The 24,583-nt window shown below is 51.7% G+C and overlaps 1 protein-coding gene across 2 annotated transcripts in view; it reads left to right on the top strand.

The window, feature by feature from the left end:
- Nucleotides 1-24,583, top strand: part of TPX2 (TPX2 microtubule nucleation factor) — an 85,143-nt gene that overhangs the window by 1,807 nt on the left and 58,753 nt on the right. Inside the window, exon 1 of one of the 2 annotated variants that reach the window (XM_075350534.1) lies at nt 4,435-4,525. The exons of the other annotated variant lie outside the window; for it this stretch is intronic. The gene's annotated coding sequence lies outside the window, so the exon portion shown is untranslated. Of the gene's footprint in view, nt 1-4,434; nt 4,526-24,583 lie in introns of those variants that run through there. 2 annotated transcript variants of the gene reach the window in all.

Genomic DNA, 24,583 nt, shown 5'->3' with positions numbered 1-24,583 from the left:
CTTTATGTAGCGGCACTATATGAGATGTTGCTTTTTTGTGACTGTAAGGCCATGGTCACACGTTGCATAAATCCTGTATTTTATGTCTTCTGCAGATGTCCACACCAAACTATGTAACTTCTGCAGATGTCCACACCAAACTATGTAACTTCTGCAGATGTCCACACCAAACTATGTAACTTCTGCAGATGTCCACACCAAACTATGTAACTTCTGCAGATGTCCACACCAAACTATGTAACTTCTGCAGATGTCCACACCAAACTATATACCAACCTCCTCTTGCATTTTGCTGCATTTTTTTTACCTTTACCCCATTATTTGATACGTTTTTGTTGCAGATGTGAAGCAGCGTTTTTCATGTGGTTTTTATAGTACAAAACAGCTTTGATTCTGCACATAAATGTTAACTTTGAGAGTCATCAGTGGTTGATACCTTTTGATGGCTGACTGAAAAGGTGGTCCAAGCTGTCAAGATTACTCAGGTTTCTTCATCAGGCTCAGTAGAGCACAAAACTGCGCAAATAGAACCACAATTGTGACACAAGCAGTTCTCTTTACCCCTGGGCTATGACGAAGAAAGTGTCCTAGAACAAAGTAAAGGCCGCCTCAGGGTGTTAGTGGCGTCTTGAAGAGGACAGGAGTAAAGAAGAAAGATGGTAACACACAGTGTGGTCTGGCCTTTGTGCTTGATTAAAGGATTTGGTCTGGGGTCTGTATTTATTTCGGGGTCCTGATCTGCGGTTTGTACTTGTTTTGAGCTCTGGTATCTGGTCTGAGGTCTGAATTTGTGTAGAGGTCTGGGGTCTGTATTTGTTTAGAGGTCTGGGGTCTGTATTTGTTTAAGGGTCTGGATTTCTTTAGTGGTCTGGGGTCTGGATTTCTTTAGGGGTCTGGATATCTTTAGGGGTCTGGCTTGGGGCCTGTTTTGTTTAGAGGTCTAGACTGGCTTGTCTTTGTTTAGGGGTCTGGTATTGGGGTCTCTTTTTGTTTACGAGTCAGTTTTGGGGTCAATATTTGTTTAGGTATCTGGTACATTATCTGAATTTGATTCTTTTTACGGGTGTGGTGTCTATCTTTGTAAGGGGTCTGGTCTGGCATCTGAATTTATTTAGGGGTCGGGTCAGGTATTTTTGTGCAGTACTATACGTGACCAAAAATAAAATTTTATTGTAAATTCCCAGCAACATTGCGTCATGTATATTTGTGACCATAGTTCCCAACTGTCCCGTATTCAGCGAGATTGTCCCTATTTGAGGGCACTGTCCTGACCCCTTTAGGGTTTTATTCCGACTTCCACTCATTCTCTCTGTGTGATGTCTTCTCAGCATCTTCATAGCTCTGTAGCTCCTCTTCCTCGAAGGCAGAGCCGGCATCTCTGCTTTGCACATATATTGATTAAAGGGATCCTATCAGGTAAAATAAACGCTATTAATCTTCTACCCGGCAGCCTCTGGCTTTCAGTCATCAAGGTGGCATCAGTGCGGTTTCCGTCAGCGCTCAGTACATAGTGAGCAGCGGGTGTAACCCTAACTCCAGCATTAGAGCCGGCTGTCAGTCAGTGCCAGGAGCCGCGGTTACAGCTGTTGCTCACTATGTACTGAGTGCTGACGGCAACCGTGCTGGTGCCACCCTGATGACTGAAAGCCGAAAGCTGCCAGGAAGGATATAGTTAATATCCTCCCGGCAGTGGGACTCTCTGTGCTGTCACCAGGCAGCTTCAGAATGCTATTAACCCATGGATTAACCCCACATCTGCACGATAATAGCGTTTTTTTACCTAACAGTTTCACTTTAAATAAACAAAGCTTTTTTCTTGTGATCTGGTTTCCCAGGAATCGAACCCAAGGCTGACACTGACTATAATGGGAGGATTTTTTTATACTTGAAGCTGCATTGCTGCCTCTGAACCCACAGATTATACCAATACATCTGTATATATTAATGCATTTCTATCTATTTGTATTCCAGTGGTAAACTATAACTCAGATTATTTTCTTTTTATATGGATTATCATCCTACAGGACCCATTGCCTTCTCCCTAAGCCTCCTGATGAACATTTGATGTGAAAGGAGAAATGCGTTACGGGACAGGAGTTGGGGCCCATTTACGTACTTGAAGAATAAGATTCAAAAATTACCTCCACCTGGTGATTTAACCAGCATTGACATTTTTCTAAAGTTGGTAAAGGAAGATATACAACGTGTTAAAGGTGGCATTACAGTGGATAACCTATCTGAGGGGGAAAGATCAGCTCTACAGACTCTTAAGGCTGCTTTACAAACAACGATATCGCTAGCGGTCTCGTTAGCGATGTGACACGCCCAGATTGTTGTTACGATTTGCCGAGATCGCCCATAGGATGTTTTGTAGCGGTCACACGTATACATCTCACAAACGACGCTACATCGTTCAGCGATATATTGTTTGACCAAGGCGGTTGTGTGGATGTTGTTCGTCGTTGGCAGGGTGTCAAACGTAGCAATATGTCTGCTGTGTTCCAAACGATCAACAATATTTTGAAACTGAACGACGTGTGAACAATCAACGATTTTCACCCTATTTGCGATCGTTCGGAGTCACACGTAGGTGTCACACGCAGCAACGTTGCTAACGACAGAAGTGCGTCACGAAAACCGTGACCCCGACGACATATCGTCAGATAAATCGTAGCGTGTAAAGCGGCCTTTACAACCAACCAAAATATAATCATAAACCCTCGGACAAGGGGGGGCAACCTGGTAGTCCTAGACCATGAAACATACAGAAATATGTGTTATTTCTTACTTAACGATCTGGGTACTTATGGGATTTTGAAAACAGACTCCACTGACATTTTTGTGGCGGAACTAAATGACATCTTGGCCAAAGCTTTGGAAAAACACCTTATCTCCAAAAGCGAATATGAATTTATGGCACCCATGAGACCTATGGTGGCAACTTTCTATATGCTCCCCAAGATTCATAAGGGTTACCCACCCCTACGGGGACGCACCATAGTTTATGGGGTAGGTTCCATTACACAAAATGTCAAGGTCTACATTGATAAAATCAATTTCAATCCTTTTGTTTTGACTCTTCCCTCATACATCCGCGATACGGCGGACCTATTGCTTAAGATCAAAGGGTTGACACTTGACAAGGGCATGTTCCTTGCATCCATCGACATGGAGGCTTTATACAGTTTGATACCCCATCAAAAAGGTATGGAAGCTGTACAGCATTTTTTGCGTTCACGGGCAGTACATTTCCAGCCCCATAACAAGTTTATATTGGACCTCCTAAATTTTGTCCTTGCACACAACTTCTTTGTTTTTGATGGTAAGTACTTTCACCAGCTCAGGGGCACTGCAATGGGGAGTTCTTGTGCCCCGTCATATGCTAATTTGTTCCTGGGCTGGTGGGAGGAAAGTACCATCTTCGCCAATGACTCCCCGTGGGGTTTCTCGTTGATCCACTTTTGAGGGAGATACATCGACAATATTTTTTTCTTTGTCGCTCTATTGGGAGACCCAGACAATTGGGTGTATAGGCTATGCCTCCGGAGGCAGCACAAAGTATTACACTCAAAAGTGTTAAGCCCCTCCCCTTCTGCCTATACACCCCCCGTGCTCCCACGGGCTCCTCAGTTTTTATGCTTTGTGCGAAGGAGGCAGACATGCACAGCACAGCTCCACAGATTGGTCAGCAGCAGCTGCTGACCATGTCGGATGGAAGAAAAGTGGGCCCATATAGGGCCCCCAGCATGCTCCCTTCTCACCCCACTCTTGTCGGCGGTGTTGTTAAGGTTGAGGTATCCATTGCGGGTACGGAGGCTGGAGCCCACATGCTGCTTTCCTTCCCCATCCCCCTCAGGGCTCTGGGTGAAGTGGGATCCTATCGGTCTCCAGGCACTGAGACCGTGCTTCATCCACAACTCCTGTGGAGACTGCTGGATAGGAGCCGGGTTCCGTTCAGGGACATGGCCCTGCATCTTGAAGGTACTCTGTATCCCTGTAGGGATCGTGCACGGCAACACCTCAGCTTTGCTGGGTGTGCTAGTGCACCGGGGACCGCGGCGCTGACCGGGTCTATATGTGCCATTACACACTCAGCGTCGCTGAGTGTGTTTATATGTAGGGGCTACCGCGCTAACCGCCGCTGCCATGTGAAACTGCGGCGCGGCTGGGACTTGTAGTTCGCCGGGGACTTCGGCGTCGGCCGCGCTTTTACAGCGGCGACGCTTATACTCGAGTCCCCGGCTTTCTTGCGGCCTAGCTTCCTTTTTCCCGCCCTCAGCCCTGACAGGCAGGGGAAGGGCGGGACGCTGCACGGAAGAGAGGACAAACGAGCAGCATGAGGGCTGGAGCATGCTTTGCATACTCCACTCCCCTCACTGTGCACTGTGTGAGACGCCCACGGCTCCCTCCTCTCGTCAGGACGCCGCAGCCATTCCTGTCAGCTCCTCCGACGCTGCAGAGAGGGATTAACCCTGGGAGACCCAGACACGGTCTCTGGTGGTCTCACAACCGCTTTAGGCGGCTGGTAAGCAGCACCTGTGGTATTAGCCCCATGGTGCTGTAGTGTATTGATACATTCTGTGTTATTACTATATACTTTACACTGTATGAGCACAGTTCATTATGGCTATTTACCCTTTTGTGTTAATCAGGGAAAACAATAGCATGGCGCCCACAAAGACAGGGGTGCCAAAAAACAGGATTATTATGCTGCCTGCGCCGCTTGTACGACCCAGCTGCCGGCAGGTCCCATTGACCCTCATTGTGTGCAATGTGTGGCCCCTGTGACTCTCTTCTTCAGCCAGAGCATCTGCTAAGAGGGGCCCAGGGGGAGACACCTGTTGACACGGTCCTTAGTGACGGGGATGGAGTTTGCAAACTCTCTGAGACTATGGCTGAGATACTAGAAGCCTTGCAGTCCAGGCCGGTATCTCAGCAAAGGGACTCTGTTGAATCTTTGTTCCCTGGCCCCCCTCAATCGGACCAACAATGTCCTCCCGGGATACATTCCAGGCTGAGGGTTCTGACTTAGACCCCAGCCCCAGACCGACTAAGCGGGCTCGCTTAGAATTTCCCTCGACATAATGTTGTTTAGGGTCTCAGCGGGGGGAATCTCCGGTTGATGATGCGGAGACAGCTGATCAGGATTCTGATCCTGAGGGCGCTCTCAATCGTAATACTCCAGACGGGGACGCCATAGTGAACGATCTCATTGCGTCCATCAATCAAATGCTGGATATTTCTCCCTCAGCTCCTCCGGCGGAGGAGTCAGATTATCAGCAGGAGTAATTCCGCTTCAGGTTCCCCAAGCGTACACCGAGTATGTTTCTAGACCATTCTGATTCCAGAGAGGCAGTCCAGAATCACCATGCTTGTCCGGATAAGCGTTTTTTCTTAGCGCCTTAAGGATACACGTCTTTTTCCACCTGACGTGCTTAAAGGTTGGACTCAGTGTCTCAGAGTGGACCCTCCAATCTCACAGACTGGCGGCTAGATCATTACTTGCAGTGGAAGATGGAGCCTCGCTCAAAGATGCCACTGACGGGCAGATGGAGCTCTGGTTGAAATCCATCTATGAAGCTATCGGAGCTTCTTTTGTCCCAGCATTCGCAGCCGTATGGGCGCTACAAGCTATCTCAGCAGGTCAAGCGCAAATTGAAGCAGCCACATGCACGGCCGCGCCACAAGTGGCATCCATTACCTCCCAAACCTCGGCAACGCTATTAGTGCTGTCCTGGACTCTACGAGCTGTACGGCGGTTGCGGCCGCCAATTCGGTGGTACTCCGCAGGGCCTTATGGCTACGGGAATGGAAGGCAGATTCTGCTTCCAAAAAAGCGCCTAACCAGTTTGCCAATTTGTGGCGACAGGTTGTTTGGCGAGCGCCTGGATGAAGTCATCAAACAATCCAAGGGAAAGGATACATCCTTACCCCAGTCCCAACCAAACATATCCCAACAGAGGAGAGGGCAGTCGAGGTTTCGCTCCTCTCGGGGCGCGGGCAGGTCCCAATTCTCCTCGTCTACAAGGTCTCAGAAAGACAAAGGAGCTCTGATGCATGGCGGTCTAAGTCACGTCCTAAACAGACCACCGGGGGCGCCGCTAACAAAGCGGCTCCCTCATGACTTTCGGCCTCCGCTAGTAGCATCCTCGGTCGGTGGCAGGCTCTCCCGCTTTTGCGACACCGGGCTGCCACAAATTAAAGACCGCTGGGTGAGAGTTATCCTGTCTCACGGTTACGAGATAGAGTTTACCTCTCGTTCCCCGACTCGATTCTTCAGGTCATCCCCGCCTCCCGAGCGAGCCGAGGCTCCTCTGCAGGCGCGGCGCACTCTGACGGCTGAAGGAGTGGTGATCCCTGTTCCTCTTCAGCAACAGAGCCACGGTTTTTACTCCAACTTGTTGGTGGTCTCAAAGAAGGACGGGTCTTTCCGCCCGGTCCTGGACCTGAAACTGCTCAACAGATGGGTAAAAACCAGGCGGTCCCGGATGGAATCCCTCCGCTCCGTCATCGCCTCAATGTCCCAAGGAGATTTCCTTGCATCAATCGATATCAAAAATACTTATCCCCATGTACCGATTGCTCCAGAGCACCAGCGCTTCTTGCGCTTCGCCATAGGACACGAATACCTGCAATTCGTGGCACTGCCGTTCGGCCTGGCAACAGCCCCACGGGTTTTTACCAAGGTTATGGCTACTGTAGTAGCGCTTCTTCACTCCCTGGGTCACTCGGTGATCCAGTATTTGGACGATCTGCTGATCAAGGCACCCTCTATAGAGGCATGCCAACGCAGCCTTGACGCTACCCTGGAGACTCTCCAGGGTTTCGGGTCATCAATTTTCCAAAGTCAAATCTGACACCGGCCCAATCGCTGACATATCTTGGCACGAAGTTTCATACTCTCAGCGATAGTGAAGCTTCCGCTGATCAAACAGCAGTCACTACGGAAAGGGGTACAATCTCTCCTTCAAGGCCAGTCACACCCCGTGAGGCGCCTCACGCACTTCCTGGGGAAGATGGTGACAGCAATGGAGGCAGTCCCTTTCGCGCAATTTCACCTGCGTCCCCTTCAATGGGACATCCTATGCAAATGGGACAGGAAGCCGACGTCCCTCGTCAGGACCGTCTCCCTCTCTCAGACGACCAAAGCTTCCCTTCGGTGGTGGCTTATTCCCACTTCATTAGCGAAGGGGAAATCTTTCCTACCCCCATCCTGGGAAGTAGTCACGACGGACGCGAGTCTGTCAGGGTGGGGAGCGGTTTTTCTCCACCACAGGGCTTAGGGTACGTGGACCCAGCAAGAGTCCTCGCTTCAGATCAATGTTCTGGAAATACGGGCAGGGTATCTTGCCCTGAAAGCTTTCCAGCAGTGGCTGGAAGGCAAGCAGATCAGAATTCAGTCAGACAATTCCACAGTGGTGGCATACATCAACCACCAAGGCGGCACACGCAGTCGGCAAGCCTCCCAGGAAGTCCGGCGGATTTTGATGTGGGTGGAAGCCACGGCCTCCACCATCTCTGCAGTTCACATTCCAGGCGTGGAAAACTGGGAAGCGGATTATCTCAGTCGCCAGGGCATGGACACAGGGGAATGGTCCCTTCACCCGGGCGTGTTTCAGGAGATCTGTTGCCGCTGGGGGGTGCCGGACGTCGACTTCATGGCGTCCCGGCACAACAACAAGGTACCGACGTTCATGGCACGGTCTCAAGATCCCAGAGCTCTGGCAGCAGACGCCTTAGTTCAGGATTGGTCGCAGTTTCAGCTCCCTTATGTGTTCCTCCGCTGGCACTGTTGCCCAGTGTGTTACGCAAGATCAGGGCCGACTGCCGCCGCGTCATCCTCGTCGCTCCAGACTGGCCGAGGAGGTCGTGGTACCCGGATCTGTGGCATCTCACGGTCGGCCAACCGTGGGCACTACCAGACCGACCAGACTTGTTATCTCAAGGGCCGTTTTTTCCATCTCAATTCTGTGGCCCTCAACCTGACTGTGTGGCCATTGAGTCCTGGATCCTAGCGTCTTCAGGATTATCTCAAGACGTCATTGCCACTATGAGACAGGCTAGGAAACCAACGTCCGCCAAGATCTACCACAGGACGTGGAAAATTTTCCTGTCGTGGTGCTCTGCTCAGGGTTCTTCTCCCTGGCACTTTGCCTTGCCCATTTTTTCTGTCCTTCCTTCAATCTGGACTGGAAAAGGGTTTGTCGCTCAACTCCCTTAAGGGACAAGTCTCAGCGCTCTCTGTGTTTTTTCCAGAAGCGCCTAGCCAGACTTCCACAGGTACGCACGTTCCTGCAGGGGGTTTGTCACATCGTTCCTTATTACAAGCTGACGTTAGAACCCTGGATTCTGAACAGGGTGCTGCTGGTTCTTTAGAAATCACCATTCGAGACAATGAGAGATATTTCTCTCTCTCACGCCTTTCGCAGAAAGGGTTTTTTCTAGTAGCAGTCACTTCACTTCGGAGAGTGTCCGAGCTAGCAGCGCTGTCATGCAGAGCCCCTTTCCTGGTTGTTCACCAGGACAAGGTGGTTCTGCGTCCGGTTCCGGACTTTCTCTCTAAGGTGGTATCCCCCTTTCATCTCAATCAGGATATCTCCTTACCTTCTTTTTGTCCTCATCCAGTTCACCAATGTGAAAAGGATTTGCACTTGTTAGATCTGGTGAGAGCACTCAGACTCTACATTTCTCGTACGGCGCCCCTGCGCCGCTCGGATGCACTCTTTGTCCTTGTCGCTGGCCAGCGTAAAGGGTCACAGGCTTCCAAATCAACCCTGGCTCGGTGGATCAAGGAGCCAATTCTCGAAGTCCACCGTTCGGCTGGGCTTCCGGTTCCCTCAGGGCTGAAGGCCCATTCTACCAGAGCCGTGGGTGCGTCCTGGGCTTTGAGACACCAGGATGCGGCTCAGCAGGTGTGTCAGGCGGCTACCTGGTCGAGCCTGCACACTTTCACGAAACACTATCAGTTGCATACCTATGCTTCGGCGGATGCCAGCCTAGGTAGACGAGTCCTTCAGGCGGCAATTGCGCACCTGTAGGAAGAGGCCGTTTTACGGCTCTCTTACGAGGTATTATTTTACCCACCCAGGGATTGCTTTTGGACATCCCAATTGTCTGGGTCTCCCAATAGAGCGACAAAGAAGAAGGGAATTTTGTTTACTTACCGTAAATTCCTTTTCTTCTAGCTCTAATTGGGAGACCCAGCACCCGCCCCTGTTTTTTTGTGTACACATGTCGTTCATGTTGAATGGTTTCAGTTCTCCGATATTCCTTCGGATCGATGTTACTTTAAACCAGTTTATAATTCTTTTTCCTCCTTCTTGCTTTTGCACCAAAACTGAGGAGCCCGTGGGAGCACGGGGGGTGTATAGGCAGAAGGGGAGGGGCTTAACACTTTTGAGTGTAATACTTTGTGCTGCCTCCGGAGGCATAGCCTATACACCCAATTGTCTGGGTCTCCCAATTAGAGCTAGAAGAAAAGGAATTTACGGTAAGTAAACAAAATTCCCTTCATTATTTGGTCGGGGAATAGGGAGGAATTCAAGGAGTTTGTGAGTTGTACCAATTCCAATCATCTGGGTCTTTCCTTTACCAGTGAGATACATAAGAATACTCTTTCATTTTTGGACATCTTTTCAATTGATGATTCTGGTCACCTTTCTTCCAAAACGTACAGGAAACCAACCTCTACTAATAGCCTCCTGAGGTGGGATACTTTACATCCTTCCCTCCTCAGGAGAGGCATACCCAAAGGACAATATTTACGCATAAGGCGTCACTGTTCTCGCGAACAAGACTTTTTTGTCCAAGCAAGGGATCTTAGGATTAGGTTCCGTCAGAGAGGATACCCGGGGTTGGTACTGCGCAGTGCCTTCAATAATACTTGGCACGCACTAGAGATTCCCTGTTACAATCTAAACCTGGAAACCACTATAGATATTCAAAAGGTGATATTACTAACAAAACCTGTTTTTTGGTCAGGTTTACAATCTAAACGAAAGGGGACCAATTAGGGTCATTGGTACCTTTGACTCAAAATCAGATCAGGTGCATAGCATCTTGCACAAACATTGGGGTATTCTCCTTGCGGATCCGGATCTTCAAGATGTCCTCACCACTCGCCCCTCTATTACTTATAGGAGGGGAGGCTCTCTGGGCGACCAACTCGTGCATAGTCACAAGACCTGTTCCAACAGGCACCTGGTTGGACAGGAAACCCTTTGGTTGTTATCATTGTGGTAGCAGTAAATATTGCAGTTGGATCACGGTGACAAAATCCTTATCCAGTGCTAGCACTGGTAGGTGTTTTGATATTAGGGATTTTGCCAAGTGCAAGAGTAATGGGGTTGTGTACATGCCGACATGCAGGTGTTCCCTTAACTATATGGGGAAAACAACCAGAGAGTTAAGGAGACGAGTTGGTGAGCATGTTGGCGATATTAGGCAAAAAAGAGATACACCTTTAGCCAGGCACATGTGGGAGAGCCATGGGGGTAATGAAAAATCCATTTCCTTTGTTGTTTTGGAGGTTGTTCGCCCCAATATTAGAGGGGGTGACATTGACAGGAGAAAACTACAAAAGGAATGTTAATGGATTTTTCGCTTAAAGTCCCAGACGCCACTTGGTCTCAATGAGAGGCTTTCCAACTGCCCTTTCTTGTAGCAATAGGATGTTTAGGAGCACCCTCTTTGATCTCTTTGTTTAACTTTTTCTGACTCAGTTTCTTCCACTTTTGTCTGTTGTTTAGTTTGGGTGCACTTAAATACAACAGTTTAAATTCCTCCAATATCGACCCGAAAATTTGGGGTCACGGATATATGACTCTGGAATTCTCCAGTGGGTCATGCGCCTTTATACCACAGTTTTTATCATGGCTTCATTGGGAAGTTTCATGGTCTTTATTGCTTAAAAACTCTCGCTGATGTATTAATAACTATGAAGAGTGCAGTTTTGAACTTTCCTTTTATGTCAGCCCTTGTTCCCCTTTTTTTGGAACAACTTGCATTGTCTATTTTGACAATTGTGGGGTAATATTTGTGTATTTTACCATATAGCATGGGAGGGTTCTTCCCTCTTTTTGTATATCTTTTAGTCTCCCCCCACTGCTTATTTGTTGCCGGTATCATATGTCCTGGTTTTACGCAAGCACTTTGGCATTTGTGTCTGGGCATTAGCATTTATTTTTATGCAGGCACGCATGCGCATATTTATCCGGGTTGTGCCAGTGAGGTTTTGACTAACATGAGTGCGGAGGTATCGTGGTTATTGCAGCTGCGCATGCGCGGTGATCTGCATCTGCGCACACGCGCTTTTTTATAATAGGCTGCTGTTTATCTGCCAGCCGCTTCAACAGTGCATCTCTATTTCGTCCGGCGCATGCGCTTGAACGGCCGCACTCAAGCTGTGATGTGTGGCGCGTGCGCGATAGAAACTTCTTCGCGCACACACACATCACAGAATCCCTCATCACTTTCCTCTCCATTTGACATACGCATAGAACTGCTGCTCACATTATGACCGCACATGCGCGGTAGCGATTATTCTCACGCATGCGCACTTTTGATATATGTCACTTTCGGTTTACTCTTGTGTTTGTTCTAGCCAGGCATGCGAGATTAACGGCCCCGTTACACGCAACGATATCGCCGGGGTCACGGATTCCGTGACGTACATCCGGCATCGTTAGCGACGTTGTTGCATGTGACAGCAAAGAACGAGCGTTAACGATGGAAAATACTCACCTTATCGTCCATCGTTGACACGGCGCTCCTTTACCAAAAATCGTTGATTGTTGAGCACACAGGTTGTTCGTCGCTCCCGAGGCAGCACACATCGCTCTGTGTGACACCTCGGGAGCGACGAAGTACAGCTTACCTGCGGCAGCCGGCAATACGGAAAGAGGTAGGCGGGATGTTACGTCCCGCTCAACTCCGCCCCTCCGCTTCTATTGGGCGGCCGCTTAGTGACGCCACTGTGAAGCCGCACGAACCTCCCCCTTAGCAAGGAGGCGGTTTGCTGGTAACAGCGACGTCGCTAGGCAGGTAAGTCCGTGTGACGGCTCCTAACGATATTGTGCGCCACGGGCAGCTTTTTGCCCATGACGCACAAACGACGGGGGCTGGTGCTTTCACCAGCGATATCGCTGCGTGTAACACCCCCTTTAGCCCTGGGGGCACTGTAGCCCCTGGCTCTCATAGGCTGACTGGCTCTGACCACTTCTTGGCACCATGATATAAATACTCCCTTGATTCATAAGAACGCTACTCACAGCCATTGATTATCATCCTACAGGACTCGTTGGCTTCTCCCTAAGCCTCCTGATGAACCTTTGATGGGACAGGAGAAATGCATTAAGGCCAGGTTGGGTTGGAGATCTGCATTTACAGGGAAGTGAACAATCTTTTTCCCAACATTATCTCATGTTTTTACCTTTCGCCATGAATATTGTGACTTTGAAAATTTGTTATTCAATTGTGCATTAGTTTCTGGAGTAATGGTATAAAAGTAGTAGCACCTTTTGTTTTCCTGCTGGCTGGAAGTGTTTTGATGATCATGACATACCTTTCCTGTGCATCAGCTTCATGAATCATCTAACACACTATTAAGGCTGCTTTACATGCAACGACATCGCTAACGAGATGTCATTGGGGTCACGGAATTCGTGACGCACATCCGGCCTCGTTAGTGACGTTGTTGCGTGTGAAACGCACGAACGACCGTTAACGATCAAAATTAATTACCTAATCGTTGATTGTTGACGCGTCGTTCCTTTCCCGATTATCGTTGCTGTTGCAGGATGCAGGTTGTTCGTCGTTCCTGCGGCAGCACACATCGCTACGTTTGACACCGCAGGAACGAGAAACATCACCTTACCAGCGGCCGCCCGCAATGAGGAAGGAAGAAGGTGGGCGGGATGTTCGGCCCGCTCATGTCCGCCCCTCCGCTGCTATTGGGCGGCCGCTTAGTGACGCCGCTGTGATGCCGAACGAACCGCCCCCTTAGAAAGGAGACGGTTCGCCGGCCACAGCGACGTCGCTAGGCAGGTAAGTATGTGCGACGGGGACTAACGATATTGTGCGCCACGGGCAGCGATTTGCCCATGACGCACAAACGACAAGGGCGGGTATGCTCGCTAGCGATATCGCTGCGTGTAAAGTGGCCTTTACTCTATATACTATGAGAGCATTTCAACTGACTGTGCAGGATCATATCATATTGTTTTTGCTCCATTTTTATAAACTACTAGCTGTAGTACACGGGCGTTGCCCGGGATAGTAACTGTCTCTCTCCCAGTCTCTGTCTGTCTCTCTGTCTGTCTCTTTCCTTGTCTGTCTGTGTCTATGTCTCTGTCTGTCTTTGTTTCAGTCTATCTGTCTGTATCTATGAGTCTCTCTGTCTGTCTGTCTGTCTCTCTCTTTCCCGGTCTGTCTCTTTTCCGGTCTGTCTCGTTCCAGGTTTGTCTCTTTCCCTGTCTGTCTCTGTCTGTCTCTCTCTTTATCCGTCTCCCCACCGACATCTTATTACCTGACACATAAGCTTCTTATACTAACAATGTACTTTGTTCCTAAAGCAACCAATCACACCTCCTATTAATAACCTGTAGTTCCAGGCTCCATTCACTTTAATGGAGACATGTTTTTTGGAGAGTAACTGTAAAGCGCGGGGTTAAATTTTCCTGTCAAAACATAGTCTACGACGTTCCCTGGGTCACATGAGGCGTTTGTGCAAAATTTTGTGATTGTAAATGCGACGGTGCGGATTCCTTTAGCGGACATACACACATACACTCAGCTTTATATATTAGATAAATATATTTCTTGTTGGCAGTGTTTGTCTTATCAGCTGGGTCAGGATTGGCGGGTGTATACAAGGGGCGATCTCTGTATTTGTGATCTAACCCCTTTTATATATCAATTTGTTTACACTTTTTGGACATCCTTTTGAGTCAATTGGTGGTGTCCAGTTTTCCCTTATCAGGATTGTCCCCTATATTTAGGGACAAGGAAAGGGATAGTCAACGTGGAATGGGGGCGCCCGAAAACTTAAGGCATCATACCCTCTGTTGTTACGTAGGGATGTACTTTTCATCAAGAGCATGTTAGGCCCTCCCCTCCACACGTCTCCATTTTCCTTTGTATTTATCCTGACCCTTCATGATTTTTTATGTAATTTTGTGTTTGATTGGGTGTATTTTTTAACCATAATTAATAAAGTATCATATTTTAATTGGGGATTTGAGGTCATGTTAGTCCTCCTTTTTATAAAATTACTAAAATACAAGGAATAACAAAAATGGCTTTTTTTAATGCACTTTTATATTTCTTTTTAAGCAATAAACATCAAAAATTAACAACATAGAAATAATTGGTGTGCCTGTAATCGTAACAACCCAAACAACACAGCGATCAGATTATTTGCAGTGATTGTTAAATGGCGTACAAACATGGTGTGACCGATTATTTTCTGTATTAAACCCATTACAAAGGTAATAAAACTGCAATGTCATTATATATCGCAGAACATACTCCAGTTTTTTCCTATAAAAAAGTTCCACTTGTGTTCTGGTGGTGGAAAGGGGGGAATTACCGTATTTTTCGGATTATAAGACACACTTTTCCTCCCAAAAATTTGGAGGAAAATGAGGGGTGCGTCTTAAAATCCAAATGTAGTTTACGGGGGGGGGCTGTGCACCGACCGGGTGCATTCGGGCGGCTGGGTGCCTGTGGCTGCGTGCGGGCGGCCGGGTGCCTGTTGGTGCCACCTGCCTCTCTGTCCTGCAGGCCGGCTGCCTTTCTGTGCGGGCGGCCTGCTGGCTGCCACTCTGTGCGTGCAGGCGAGTGGCTGTGCGGCAGGTGTCCCAGTGTGTCTGCGGTCCCAGTTTCAAATGATGGCGCCGGGAGTCAGCGCGTGCGCAGATGGAGCTTTTGGATGAGAGCTCCATTTGCGTACGCAGCGCTCCGGGAGTCAGCGTGTGCGCAGATGGAGTCCTTGGATGAGAGCTCCATCTGCGCAGGCGCCATCAATTGAACCGGGACAGCGGACAGACTGGGACACTCACTGGCCTGCTCCACCACTGACCCGCCGCCGCTCCTGCCACTACTGGCCCGTCGCTGCTGACGCCTCTGGCCCATTGCCGCTGTTGCCACTACTGACCTGCCGCTGCTGACGCCACTGACCCACCACGGCTGCCACCACGGACCCGCCGCGGCTGCCAGCACAACCTCTGCCTCCTATGACCCCACTTCACCACCACTGCTGCCCCTCTCCAGTAAGACAACACCGGAGTATAAGCACGACCCAATTTTTATTTTTTTTAAAGTTTTTTTTATCTCTAAATTTGGGGTGCGTCTTATAATCCAGTGCGTCTTATAAAATGAAAAATACGGTACTTTCTTTCTGATTTTGCATGTGATTTATACAGGACCATATATATAAATTTGTAAGACTAAAGGCCCCGTTACACGCAACAACGGATCTAACGATATACCGCCAGGAAGGGCCGTATTTGCCATTAGGCACTTGAGGGCACGTGCCTAGGGCGGCGCCTTCCAGGGGGGCGGCGCCCAAACCAAAATTTAAAAAAAAAAAAATAAAAATTTTTTTTTAAATCTTCCTCCCTCCTCCAAACTCTTTATTAAATCCGGCGCCTTTTTGGAGGAGGGAGTGGGCGCCGCAGTCATTTATAGTCGCATCCATAACACGCGACTATAAATTAAACTGTGAGCGTGCCGGCACTTACTTCCGGGGTCAGAGGAGCTGTAAATCAGCTCCCCGCCCCGACGTGCTGCCGTGCGCTCACTGTGCAGAGGTCACAGGAGCGTGAGGCAGCGCCGCGCAGAGGAGGACGGGAAATGGAGCCGCCGCCGAGGAAGATGAGATGATGATCCTGCCACCACCACCGCGGAGAACGGGAGGTGCAGCCGCCGGAGATGCCGCCTGGAGCAGGTAAGTGCTTTACAGCCGAAGACAGCGCCGAACAAGCAACCCGGGGGGGGGAGGGGGGATGCCGGAGGATGTGGGGGCGCAACATGGAGGATGGGGAGATGGAACATGATATGGTGGCGCAACATGGAGGATGGGGGGATGGAACATGATATGGTGGCGCAACATGGAGGATGGGGGGGATGAAGCATGATGTGGGGGCGCAACATGGAGGATGGGGGGATGCAGCATGATGTGGGGGTGCAACATGGAGGATGGGGGGGATGCAGCATGATGTGGGGGCGCAACATGGAGGCTGGGGGGGATGCCTCATGATGTGGGGGCGCAACATGGAGGATGGGGGGGGATGAAGCATGATGTGGGGGCGCAACATGGAGGATGGGGGGGATGAAGCATGATGTGGGGGCGCAACATGGAGGATGGGGGGGATGAAGCATGATGTGGGGGCGCAACATGGAGGATGGGGGGGATGAAGCATGATGTGGGGGCGCAACATGGAGGATGGGGGGGATGAAGCATGATGTGGGGGCGCAACATGGAGGATGGGGGGGATGAAGCATGATGTGGGGGCGCAACATGGAGGATGGGGGGATGAAGCATGATGTGGGGGCGCAACATGGAGGATGGGGGGGATGAAGCATGATGTGGGGGCGCAACATGGAGGATGGGGGGGGATGCAGCATGATGTGGGGGCGCAACATGGAGGATGGGGGGGGATGCAGCATGATGTGGGGGTGCAACATGGAGAATGGGGGGATGCAGCATGATGTGGGGGCGCAACATGGAGGCTGGGGGGGGGATGCCGCATGATGTGGGGTCGCAACATGGAGGATGTGGGGGCGCAACATGGAGGATGGGGGGATGGAACATGATATGGGGGCGCAACATGGAGGATGGGGGGATGCAGCATGATGTGGGGGTGCAACATGGAGGATGGGGGGGATGAAGCATGATGTGGGGGCACAACATGGAGGATGGGGGGGATGAAGCATGATGTGGGGGTGCAACATGGAGGATGGGGGGCTGGAACATGATATGGGGGCGCATCATGGAGGATGGGGGGATGGAACATGATATGGGGGCGCAACATGGAGGATAGGGGGATGGAACATGATATGGGGGCGCAACATGGAGGATGGGGGGATGGAACATGATATGGGGGCACAACATGGAGGATGGGGGGATGGAACATGATATGGGGGCACAACATGGAGGATGGGGGGATGGAACATGATATGGGGGCGCAACATGGAGGATGGGGGGATGGAACATGATATGGGGGCGCAACATGGAGGATGGGGGGATGAAGCATGATGTGGGGGCGCAACATGGAGGATGGGGGGGATGAAGCATGATGTGGGGGCGCAACATGGAGGATGGGGGGGGGATGCAGCATGATGTGGGGGCGCAACATGGAGGATGGGGGGGGATGCAGCATGATGTGGGGGTGCAACATGGAGGATGGGGGGATGCAGCATGATGTGGGGGCGCAACATGGAGGCTGGGGGGGGATGCCGCATGATGTGGGGGCGCAACATGGAGGATGTGGGGGCGCAACATGGAGGATGGGGGGATGGAACATGATATGGGGGTGCAACATGGAGGATGGGGGGGGATGCAGCATGATGTGGGGGTGCAACATGGAGGATGGGGGGGATGAAGCATGATGTGGGGGCACAACATGGAGGATGGGGGGGATGAAGCATGATGTGGAGGTGCAACATGGAGGATGGGGGGCTGGAACATGATATGGGGGCGCATCATGGAGGATGGGGGGATGGAACATGATATGGGGGCGCAACATGGAGGATGGGGGGATGGAACATGATATGGGGGCGCAACATGGAGGATGGGGGGATGGAACATGATATGGGGGCACAACATGGAGGATAGGGGGATGGAACATGATATGGGGGCACAACATGGAGGATGGGGGGATGGAACATGATATGGGGGCGCAACATGGAGGATGGGGGGATGGAACATGATATGGGGGCGCAACATGGAGGATGGGGGGGGATGCAGCATGATGTGGGGGTGCAACATGGAGGATGGGGGGGATGCAGCATGATGTGGGGGTGCAACATGGAGGATGGGGGGGATGCAGCATGATGTGGGGGCGCAACATGGAGGCTGGTGGGGGATGCCGCATGATGTGGGGGCGCAACATGGAGGATGTGGGGGCGCAACATGGAGGATGGGGGGATGGAACATGATATGGGGGCGCAACATGGAGGATGGGGGGGGATGCAGCATGATGTGGGGGCGCAACATGGAGGATGGGGGGATGCAGCATGATGTGGGGGCGCAACATGGAGGATGGGGGGGATGAAGCATGATGTGGGGGCGCAACATGGAGGATGGGGGGATGAAGCATGATGTGGGGGCGCAACATGGAGGATGGGGGGATGAAGCATGATGTGGGGGCGCAACATGGAGGATGGGGGGATGAAGCATGATGTGGGGGCGCAACATGGAGGATGGGGGGATGAAGCATGATGTGGGGGCGCAACATGGAGGATGGGGGGGATGAAGCATGATGTGGGGGCGCAACATGGAGGATGGGGGGGATGAAGCATGATGTGGGGGCACAACATGGAGGATGGGGGGGATGAAGCATGATGTGGGGGCGCAACATGGAGGATGGGGGGGATGAAGCATGATGTGGGGGCGCAACATGGAGGATGGGGGGGATGAAGCATGATGTGGGGGCGCAACATGGAGGATGGGGGAGATGAAGCATGATGTGGGGGCGCAACATGGAGGATGGGGGGATGAAGCATGATGTGGGGGCGCAACATGGAGGATGGGGGGGATGAAGCATGATGTGGGGGCACAACATGGAGGATGGGGGATGGAACATGATATGGGGGCACAACATGGAGGATGGGGGGATGGAACATGATATGGGGGCGCAACATGGAGGATGGGGGGATGGAACATGATATGGGGGCGCAACATGGAGGATGGGGGGATGAAGCATGATGTGGGGGCGCAACATGGAGGATGGGGGGGATGAAGCATGATGTGGGGGCGCAACATGGAGGATGGGGGGGATGCAGCATGATGTGGGGGCGCAACATGGAGGATGGGGGGATGCAGCATGATGTGGGGGTGCAACATGGAGGATGGGGGGATGCAGCATGATGTGGGGGCGCAACATGGAGGCTGGGGGGGGGATGCCGCATGATGTGGGGGCGCAACATGGAGGATGTGGGGGCGCAACATGGAGGATGGGGGGATGGAACATGATATGGGGGCGCAACATGGAGGATGGGGGGGGATGCAGCATGATGTGGGGGTGCAACATGGAGGATGGGGGGGATGAAGCATGATGTGGGGGCACAACATGGAGGATGGGGGGGATGAAGCATGATGTGGGGGTGCAACATGGAGGATGGGGGGCTGGAACATGATATGGGGGCGCATCATGGAGGATGGGGGGATGGAACATGATATGGGGGCGCAACATGGAGGATGGGGGGATGGAACATGATATGGGGGCGCAACATGGAGGATGGGGGGATGGAACATGATATGGGGGCACAACATGGAGGATGGGGGGATGGAACATGATATGTGGACACAACATGGAGGATGGGGGGATGGAACATGATATGGGGGCGCAACATGGAGGATGGGGGGATGGAACATGATATGGGGGCGCAACATGGAGGATGGGGGGGATGCAGCATGATGTGGGGGTGCAACATGGAGGATGGGGGGATGCAGCATGATGTGGGGGTGCAACATGGAGGATGGGGGGATGCAGCATGATGTGGGGGCGCAACATGGAGGCTGGTGGGGGATGCCGCATGATGTGGGGGCGCAACATGGAGGATGTGGGGGCGCAACATGGAGGATGGGGGGATGGAACATGATATGGGGGCGCAACATGGAGGATGGGGGGGATGCAGCATGATGTGGGGGTGCAACATGGAGGATGGGGGGATGCAGCATGATGTGGGGGCGCAACATGGAGGATGGGGGGGATGAAGCATGATGTGGGGGCGCAACATGGAGGATGGGGGGATGAAGCATGATGTGGGGGCGCAACATGGAGGATGGGGGGATGAAGCATGATGTGGGGGCGCAACATGGAGGATGGGGGGATGAAGCATGATGTGGGGGCGCAACATGGAGGATGGGGGGATGAAGCATGATGTGGGGGCGCAACATGGAGGATGGGGGGGATGAAGCATGATGTGGGGGCGCAACATGGAGGATGGGGGGGATGAAGCATGATGTGGGGGCACAACATGGAGGATGGGGGGATGAAGCATGATGTGGGGGCGCAACATGGAGGATGGGGGGGATGAAGCATGATGTGGGGGCGCAACATGGAGGATGGGGGGGATGAAGCATGATGTGGGGGCGCAACATGGAGGATGGGGGGGATGAAGCATGATGTGGGGGCGCAACATGGAGGATGGGGGGGATGAAGCATGATGTGGGGGCGCAACATGGAGGATGGGGGGGATGAAGCATGATGTGGGGGCGCAACATGGAGGATGGGGGGGATGAAGCATGATGTGGGGGCGCAACATGGAGGATGGGGGGGATGAAGCATGATGTGGGGGTGCAACATGGAGGATGGGGGGGGATGAAGCATGATGTGGGGGCGCAACATGGAGGATGGGGGGGATGAAGCATGATGTGGGGGCGCAACATGGAGGATGGGGGGGATGAAGCATGATGTGGGGGCGCAACATGGAGGATGTGGGGGCGCAGCATGGGGGATGGAGCAGAATGGGAAAATGGGGGGGGGAGGGAAAATGAGGGAGGGTGGTGGACAGTATAGCGAATGGGAGTTACAGTATGGAGAACGAGAGGCATGGTATGGTGAATGGGGTAGCACGGGGGGAGGCATGGTATGGAGAATGGGGTAGCACGGGGGGAGGCATGGTATGGAGAATGGGGTAGCACGGGGGGAGGCATGGTATGGTGAATGGGGTAGCACGGGGGGAGGCATGGTATGGAGAATGGGGTAGCACGGGGGGAGGCATGGTATGGTGAATGGGGTAGCACGGGGGGAGGCATGGTATGGTGAATGGGGTAGCACGGGGGGAGGCATGGTATGGTGAATGGGGTAGCACGGGGGGAGGCATGGTATGGAGAATGGGGTAGCACGGGGGGAGGCATGGTATGGTGAATGGGGTAGCACGGGGGGAGGCATGGTATGGTGAATGGGGTAGCACGGGGGGAGGCATGGTATGGTGAATGGGGTAGCACGGGGGGAGGCATGGTATGGAGAATGGGGTAGCACGGGGGGAGGCATGGTATGGAGAATGGGAAAGCATGGGGGGTACTCTGTATGGAAGGGGAACCATGGTGGGCTTGGTATGGAGGGGGCTTGATATGGAGAAGGGGCAGCATGGGGAGCGCTCAGTTAGGAGCCTGGGAGGGCTCGGTATACAGAATGCGAAGCATAAAGGCTACTTTACACACTGCGATATCGGTCCCGATATCGCTAGTGTGCGTACCCGCCCCCATCTGTTGCGCGACACGGGCATATCGCTGCCCGTGGCGCACAACATCGCCCAGAGCCGTCACACATACTTACCTGTCCGGCGACGTCGCTGTGACCGGCGAACCGCCTCCTTTCTAAGGGGGCGGTCCGTGCGGCGTCACAGCGACGTCACTGAACCGCCGCCCAATCGCAGCGGAGGAGCGGAGATGAGCGGGACGTAACATCCCGCCCACCTCCTTCCTTCCGCATAGCGGCCGGGAGGCAGGTAGGGAGACGTTCCTCGCTCCTGCGGCGTCACACGCAGCGATGTGTGATGCCGCAGGAACGAGGAACAACCTCGTTACTGCTGAAGTAACGATAATTGGGAATGGACCCCCGTGTCGCCGATTAGCGATTTTTCACTGTTTTGCAACGATGCAAAATCGCTAATCGATGTCACACGCAACGGCATCGCTAATGCGGCCGGATGTGCGTCACGAATTTCGTGACCCCAACGACTCCGCATTAGCGATGTCGTAGCGTGTAAAGCCCGCTTAAGGCTCATTATAGAGTGGGGACATCATGAGGGGGACAGTGAAGTGGGGGCTGCATGGAGAGGTGGGGACAGTGGAGGTCATAGTTCATAAGTGAGGAAGGTCTGGAGGGTATAATTCAGTGGTGAGGACAGTGGGGGGTTTTCATTTGAGGGGGCAGTGTAGTGGAAATGTTATAGGAGAGAATGTGGAGGCTGTATACTATAAGTGAGACGGTGTGGGGTCATTCTTTGTACTGTGAGCTCAGTGATGGGCAGTTATTTATTCTTGGGCACAGCCTTGGGCTTACTTATGGTAGTTACTCTTTAGTGAGAATTATGAGTCTGTCACCAGGTTTTTGCCACCTAATTTGAGAGCAGCATAATGTAGGGGCAGAGATCCTGATTCCAGTGTTGTCACTTACTGGGCTGCTTAGTGTAGTTTTGATAACATCACTGTTTAATCAGCAGTAGTTATCATTACAGGACTACTTGGTGTGCTGCAGGTAGTCCAGCATATTCATCAGCTCTGTATAACTGCGAGATCTGCAGCAGAGAAAACGACAGCAAACAGCTCAGTAAGTGACACATCGCTGGAATCAGGGGCTCTGTCTCTACATTATGCTGCTCTCAGATGGGGGAGCAAAACCTGGTGACAGATTCCCTATACGGGCACCATTGCAGTATGTGCTGCGGCAGACCAAACAAGAGGGGAGTCTTGGGAGACGCAGGACAATGTGTTGCTAAGAGCGATGACATTTTACTTTTACTCCCAAAATGCCAATTAATCTGCAGACACATTTATACAGGGGACGTCGCTCTGGCATATACAGTTTTAACTTAATATTTCATTATATATATGCAGACTGTTCTGTCCCCCCTGGTGCGGCCGATGTCTTGGTGCAGATGTGCACTGTCCTATTTGCATATTAAAGACAGTCCCTCGCCCTTAGGTGAGAGTCAGTGCTGTCTAAAATCACTTAGCATTTCTGCACGTGTCCTGACACTGGAGGAGCAGAGTAGCACTCCAAGTGTCCGCGTGGGTGCGCCTGCAATGTGACTGCAGTGTCCGCGTGGGTGCGCCTGCAATGTGACTGCAGTGTCCGCGTGGGTGCGCATGCAATGTGACTGCAGTGTCCGCATGCAATGTGACTGCAGTGTCCGCATGCAATGTGACTGCAGTGTCCGCGTGGGTGCGCCTGCAATGTGACTGCAGTGTCCGCGTGGGTGCGCCTGCAGTGTGACTGCAGTGTCCACGTGTGTGTGCATGCAATGTGACTGCAGGCACGTTCTGACACCTGGTTGCTGCCTGTATTTGACTGCCGATTCAATGAGGAAGGTTGTTGAAGTGAGCAGACAGCACATCACAGCGCCGTGTCCCCCTCCTCACTGTGCTCCTCCTGTGTTGGATGCACACATGCACTGACGCTTGGCGTGTGCCGCTGTGCTCCTCCTGTGTTGGATGCACACATGCACTGACGCTTGGCGTGTGCCGCTGTGCTCCTCCTGTGTTGGATGCACACATGCACTGACGCTTGGCGTGTGCCTCTGTGCTCCTCCTGTGTTGGATGCACACATGCACTGACGCTTGGAGTGTGCCGCTGTGCTCCTCCTGTGTTGTGTGCACACCCGCACTGACGCTTGGAGTGTGCCGCAGTGTTGGGTGCGGTGCAGACAGGAGATCTGGTGTTACGGTGCTCACTCCCACCAATGGATCACTATTAATCAAGACACAGGCCTGGCTAGTATTTTCCTATATTAGGTGGTAATGGTGCACCCAGGCTTAGGCCGCGCAGAAATGTCCTCATTTTCATATCAAATGTGGCTTTTTCAGTGAACATTAAAGGGAACCTGTTACACCCTTTTTCAATTTTAAACTGCCCCCAATGTCTTGTTAGTGACGCAATGTAAGTGATGCACATTTTCTGACTAACAAGACAATGGAGCAGTTTAATATTAAAGGTTGTGACCAGTTCCTTTTAAGCTGAACTCTATATGGGTGGGATTATTTCTCCACAGATCATGTCCCCCATATAAATATTTCCGCAGTCTAGGTGTCATTTTGGGGTGACAGATTCCCTTTCAGTCAGCTTAAAAATCATCTCACCTGACGAATGAAAGTTTTTTGCTCGTGCATCGGGTGATGGACACTGTTTAGACAAATCAGTTTCCCATCTTTGGCTGCAGTGTGAATGCTGCTTTAAAGGGGTTTGCTCACATTGGGAACTTGCCCCCTATCCTTGGGATGGGGAATAACTTTCCAATCGCTGGGGGTCCGACTACCGTGGCCCCGAGTGTTTCCCAGAACCAGAACATGCAGACAGAATGGATTCCGGGAGTAAAATTTCATAGTCCTGTCTCCTGAGCTGTGCACTTAAGAGGTCTTTTGAGCAATTGGTGGGGGTCTCAAGTCCCACCCCATGATGCCCCTTCTCCCTACTGAGCCCACCTCTGCCCTACTAATCTCCTCAGAATTAATGGACCTAAACCTATAAGATCTCGTCCAAAAGTTAAGTCTACTGCCTGGGACTAATCAGCATTGTGGTTCTTATATGGTCCACAGTCTAATGATGGCTATTAACAACTACCAGCATCTCCTTACCATTGTTAAGGACATACTGAGAGTTGTACGTTAATGCAATACATAGATGTATATGGG

This window comes from Anomaloglossus baeobatrachus, chromosome 5 (genome assembly GCF_048569485.1).
Source record: "Anomaloglossus baeobatrachus isolate aAnoBae1 chromosome 5, aAnoBae1.hap1, whole genome shotgun sequence".
NCBI lineage: Eukaryota > Metazoa > Chordata > Amphibia > Anura > Aromobatidae > Anomaloglossus > Anomaloglossus baeobatrachus.
Note: the sequence above shows the minus strand (reverse complement) of the source record. Positions and strands in the feature narration are given on the sequence as shown.